The sequence below is a fragment of the Pristiophorus japonicus genome, chromosome 1, assembly GCF_044704955.1.
Source record: "Pristiophorus japonicus isolate sPriJap1 chromosome 1, sPriJap1.hap1, whole genome shotgun sequence".
In the NCBI taxonomy this organism is placed as follows: domain Eukaryota; kingdom Metazoa; phylum Chordata; class Chondrichthyes; family Pristiophoridae; genus Pristiophorus; species Pristiophorus japonicus.
In genome coordinates, this window is record NC_091977.1 from 243359809 (window position 1) to 243365808 (window position 6000).

General features: G+C 48.0%; 1 protein-coding gene across 1 annotated transcript in view; it reads right to left on the reverse strand.

The window, feature by feature from the left end:
- The window catches only part of lingo2 (leucine rich repeat and Ig domain containing 2), a 903690-nt gene extending 898073 nt beyond the window's left edge, over positions 1-5617 (reverse strand). Inside the window, exon 1 of the mRNA XM_070871022.1 lies at positions 5541-5617. The gene's annotated coding sequence lies outside the window, so the exon portion shown is untranslated. The remainder of the gene's footprint in view (positions 1-5540) is intronic.
- Positions 5618-6000: the final 383 nt, after the last annotated feature.

A 6000-nucleotide genomic window follows, 5' to 3' on the forward strand; every position in this document is an offset into this window, starting at 1 on the left:
TACAGCAGGAGAGGAGACACCGAGTTGTCCTTCCTCTACGGCTGTACTGGGGGGAACGGACCCACCGTGACACAGGGGGCTAGGACAGGGGACATGGACGGGATGGCAGCCTACTTCCACAAGGGAAGGTGGCCAGGGTGGCTGGGGTTGAATTTGAGGAAATACTCCAGCCACGCCGGGTTCACATACGGAGAGGCTTCCATACCGTGTCCCAGACTGAAGGTCACAGCCACACGGGTTGGGGTGACCGAGGGCAAGCGCGTATGCTTGAAGTGCAAGGGATGGTGGTGGTGGCTCAGGAAATTCAGTCAGGACACGGGGAACCAGACAGCAGACTGGGAGAGACTAGGGAACGATATGTACCGACAGATCACGGGGTCAAAGGGGAGAGTGGAAGTGTGCTGGGACAAGTGGTGGAAGGAGGAACAGGGAATTTGTGTGTATGTATGTGGGGGTCGGAATGGATCTGCCCAGCGGGTGTGTCGATTGCCTTTTCGCGGCAATGACAGGATTCCAGGGCTGGGATCAAATGGTTTGAATCCCAACCAGGAAGGTTCTATTCCAGGGGGTGCATTACACGATCGCGTCGGTCATTTTAAACTTAACCGGGGTACATCTGCCCGAGTGGTGTCCAAAAGAAACTGAGCAGCTGTATGAGGCCCTCGTTAAAGAAATGTTCTGCCAGTTCTTTGGACTCAGTTACGGGGATGTGAGCCGGAAAAAGTTGTACGACATGGGAGTGTACGATAACGTTAGTCCGGGGAGGCAGAGGCGAGAGATGCTCAATGATGTCGCTACGGCGTTTAGCGCGGGTACATCTCTCGTCAATAGTATGGACCACGTGCAGCTGCAGATGCAGGTTAGTGGTTTAAAGGACCAGCTGCGGAAGATCCTGGGGGCAGGGAATGAAGTGGTAGGGTCAGAGCTAAATGAGGACCAGGTGATGACTATTCACTTAAAAGAGGTCATCGCGGAGCAGGAGACACATATTAAAATTGTTAATGAATTAATACGGGAGGGCAGGAATGCCTTGGCACAGCAGCCATGAAGTGTGCATGTTGTATGGTGCCTGGTTGCTAGTACTTTGGAGGACCTCCGGCAAGGTCGCGTCCCATCGTGGGTCAGCAACCGGCACCTCGCAGCGCTCAGCCCGCATCATAATTCGATGAGTTTGTGTCAGCTCCGTTTAGCTTCCGAAGCCTACCCAGTCCCAGTGGATTGCGGTTGGTTCAACCACTTGGTTATGAGGATGGTGTTGCGTATGCCGGTAATGGGTGGGACACCACAGCCAGCGTCGGTTGACAGAGTGGAAAACATTGGCGTTTTACAGGAGGGGGTGCACGTGTGGTATCATGGGGCCCCACCGTTTGTAATAAAGTGGGAGCACGCCATGACCAGCACTGACCTCAAGGAGTGCCAGAGCAGGGGCGCACACGTTATATTGTGTCCCCAACACTTGAATGCGTTCGATCGGCCAGAGTGTGGGTTTGAATCAGAGAGTGCAGAGCCTATTAATTGCACCATGGAGGTGATGGCCCAGAACCATGTACCACCTCAGGTAGCATATGCGGGCAATGGGATGTACTGCGTCACGACGAGCGTGGACCAGTACCAGGTGCACCGCGACACTTGGTGTCTGGTCACCGACACGACTTTCTGCTTCAAACTCCACACCGAAGTTCAAGTGGCCCAAGACCGCATCCTTCCAACCCCAGGGCCATCCACAGTACAGCTCACGGTGTACGACACAATCCATAATCTGCAGCAGTTCGGATATTAGATTCCTTTTCTGTCTGAACATCTCACAGCGTTAATAAAAGCCCTTTAGCTCTCGCAGAGATATTATTTTACATTAGAATAGACAAACCGGAACACGGGGGGGAGTGGGGGGGGGGAAATTATAGGGATAAATTCCCCGCCCTGGTGGGATTTTGGTTTGAATGTAGAAGTTCCTCCGTGGGTCCGGATTTGCTCGCACACTCTTGTAATAGTACAGTTTCTCATTGTAATGTATTTGTTGCGGCTGTCTTGCAAAATGCGAAGCAAGGCGCTCCGAACTCAGTGGGAAGCCTTGGATAAAAGTTGAACCTGAATATTTTTCTCTGTAAATATATCTTACGAATGTGTTTCATGTTGTATTTTAAGGGATGTATTCGGGGTGTTTAAAAGTACCGTCTACAGGGTTGGCTGGAGGCCACGTTGTTTTTTCACCAACGGACGTTTGATATTCCAGAGGCATTCTTGAAATATCAAAGGAGGGATTGTAAGCATTGGTGTAAACATCGACAGCATCGGCGTAAACATTTTGGACTTTAAGTTTTGGACATTGCTTTATAATATTTCAGAAGAGCTGACATTGGGACAGGCCCAGGAATGTTCCACAGGAATACACATCAGGTGGGCGGGGATAGTCTGGGATGGCTGAAAGCAGATGGAGGACCCTTTTGTCATGTAATGCGAACCCATCGGTGAGAGATCAGGTAAACTGGTCAGTGCTCAAGCCATTGAAGTGACTGATGTTCCCGCGCTCCGGGGCTCTCAGGATAAAGGAAGCTATTCGGCCACCCAGGCTCATTGGAGCCTTTATCCCCAGGAAGAGCCCAGTGACAAAGGTACAGGTCAAAGATGTGATTCATGCTCTTGAGTTGGACTGCTTCAGGCAAAGGACTGTTTTTTTGTGCGAGAATTCAGAAGCATTGTTCAGCAAAAAGAAAGGACAGTTTACGGCCATCTCTCTCTCTCCTCTTCTACGCTTGCTTGCTTTGTTCAACACATTCAAGGACCAAGCACTCCGCCTGTGACGGAGAGAATAAATCATCTACGAGCAAAGAGAGCCTCGCTATTTCAACTGGGAAGCTGACCTTGAGACTGGACTTGAAAACCACAGATTGGTACAGAACCAGCAGATACACCTCATCGGGAGAAGCAGTAAGCCAGAGGGGTAACTGGAGCATTATCCCAGCCCACACATTCTTTAGACCACTGCATAGTGTGAAGGGGTGTCGTGTGTCCCAACCAAGCCTTAGGGGTTTAGTGGAGAGGTTTCTGCATGGATCATAGGCATACGCACAGTCTGTTGGACAGATTCGGTGGTGCCCTATTGAGCCAAGCAGGTCTGTTTTAGTCATGGGTACTTCACGATAGGGGCCTGTTCAGAGGGGCCAGTATTGTGTGTTGTACTGTTTGTTTTACATCACTAGGGTGTGTTTAACTGGAAGCAGGTGTGTGCTTTAACTTGAATAAAAGCATTGTGACAGTTGAGACCGAAAAATCTGTCTCTCACTAAGTATTCTGTCACTACTATAATTCCCAGGGTCTAGAACTGTTGTGAGGAGGGGTGATTTGAAATCACCAAGGGCAAAACCACTTACACCTTTTCATTACCCAATTGGGTGATTCTTGACTGTCAGCCAAGCAGCCTTTTATCCCATGTATGATATTTTTAGAACTAATAAGTAAAAATGTTCAAAGAAAATTTAACGAGATTGATTCCTGAGATGAAGGGGTTATCATATGAGGAAAAGTTGAGCAGGCTTAACTATACTCATTGGAGTTTAGAAGAATGAGAGGTGGTCTTATTGAAACATATAAGGTTCTGAGGGTGCTTGACAGGCTAGATGCAAGGAGGATCTTTCCCCTCATGGGGGAATCTAGAACTTGGGGGCATAATTTCAGAATAAGCGGTCGCCCATTTAAAGCGGAAATGAGGAGGAATTTCTTCTCTCAGAGGGTCGTGAATCTGTGGAATTCTCTGCCCCAGAGAGCTGTGGAGCCTGGGTCATTGAATATATTTAAGGTAGAGATGGACGGATTTTTGAAAGATAAGGGAGTCAAGGGTTCTGGGGAGTGTGCAGGAAAGTGGAGTTGAGGCCAAGATCAGATCAGCCATGATCTTATTGAATGGCGGAGCAGGCTCGAGGGGCCAAATAGCCTACTCCTGCTCCTGCTCCTATTTCTTATGTTCTTATGTTCTTAAAAATAAACACAATTTTTAATGCCCGTATGATTTTTCTCCTGGCTTACTTGCAGCATTGTCCTTGAGATTTTGATTTTGTTTTAATTCCTGGAGCCTCCCGGTTAATCCTGGAGGTGTTGGCAACCCTAACTCTCTCTGACAACTTTTTCCTTCACATGATAGGTTTTGTTCCAAAGAAGTTAATGTCAAAATCATAATGAGATGTAATTTCAACACATAAAATGATACTTTTGTGAAATGCTGCCTTACCAGCATCCTAATTTTCACACAGTTGCATCAATAATTCAAGCTTACATCCTCATTATTTTATGTTGGTAATGGAAGTTAATAACCCATGTGATTAACATGTTTCAGCTTTATAAAATTAACTTAATTATTGATAAAGGGGAAACTAGACTGGCACAGAGGAATGATCATTCAGCTGTGATACACATGTCGAGAAAAGAAAGTTCGAGAAAGTAAAACCTGCTGTTTTTATAATTTTAATATGCTCATTTGTGGAATTCAATGTAAATGTTATCAGTTTCTGCTCCCTCATGTTATTGTTGGAAACATTCCTTCTTTAACCAACTCACACCACAGACAGATAAACTGGTCATTCACATTCATTCGCTGTTTGTGCAAATTGGCTGCACTGCTTACCCACATGACAGTCATTCATTGGGCATAAGGCCCCTGAGCGCCGCAGATAAAGTGTGAGAGAAATGCAAGTTATTTATTTTCGGTAAACAACACCACCAATGCTGCAAAGAGTTGGAGAGGAGATGAACTTGATCTAAAGGTCGTGATTGGGACACACCAAGCTTGGCTTTTAAAAGTCGGTAGATTGTCAGCAGACATGAAGACTGAGAGGGGAAAAGAGGCCGAAATTTCCCCTTTACGCAGGGCCAGTTAACGCCGGCGGTGGGCGATAAAGGTGCGCTAAATGGTTTTCGCCTGGGCACTGTGCACAGAGCACTCCCGCCGGAATTTCTCCCGATGTCATCACCTTACGCGCCGACCCCATGGGAGCGAGGTTCCAGCACTGGAACAACTCGACCCACTAATTTGAAATATGCGCTGCAAATCCAGCGAGGGACAATTTCGGCCCCAAAGAGTCCAACAGATCTAGGGTCCTGGAGAAGGACGAGTTACAGTAGAGCTTTGACTTCAGCACATGCAGGATGCAAAGAGGAAGAAGTGTATGTCAGACGGAGTACTTGAAGCTGAAGAACTGCTCGACAAAGAAAGATCATCAAGTCACATGATATGACAATAATGGTGTTGTGGACTAATCATGTCAATCGATCTCGATCAATGAGTCTACAACAGACCCAGACATGAGTCGAGGAAAACCCCAGTGGTAGAAAGCTTTGGAAACTATGGGGCTAAAATTCAGGGTCTGAAAGAGACCAGTTAATGCCCATTTGCGGCGGCCATTCCTAAAAATCGAATGGCTGCCGCTTTGGGGTCAATAGGCCGACCCGACCTAAATTTAGATTGGGGATTTTTCTGGCTGGACCCCATCCCAACTGAGTGGTTGCACCATCAATGAAAACAATAAAAAAGCAATAAAAATACTTACCTCCCGATATTCAGCTGAACTCGTCGATCCCCCGCCGCGCGGTGCTGCCGGCATGTTTTTCTGTCGGTGCACCATCTCCGCACTGAGTGCGGCCCGGCAGCTCGCAACCCTTAAAGGGGAGGGCCCACTGCCGCGGCCGCAATGGAAAAGTTTTTGCCAGCCAACTTGCCGATCGGTCGGCAAAATACTGCCCCCCGGGTTCGGCTGGGCCGCCAACATGTAGCCTGACACCCCCTCTTGAGTGCCAGGCTGCTGAAACCCTCCTTGGTGGCCCAGTGGCAAAATTTTAAAAAATGATAGATACTCTTCCCTTTAATGGAGGGGAGAGAGCGTGGTGATGCACACGCGCTGTGACATCACCAGGACTAGACTGCTGATTTACAGCGGCAGAGGCTCTGAACGAGCCATTTTCAACCAGTCAGCCTGGCTTTGAATCTAAGCCCGCCCCATTATGATCCAT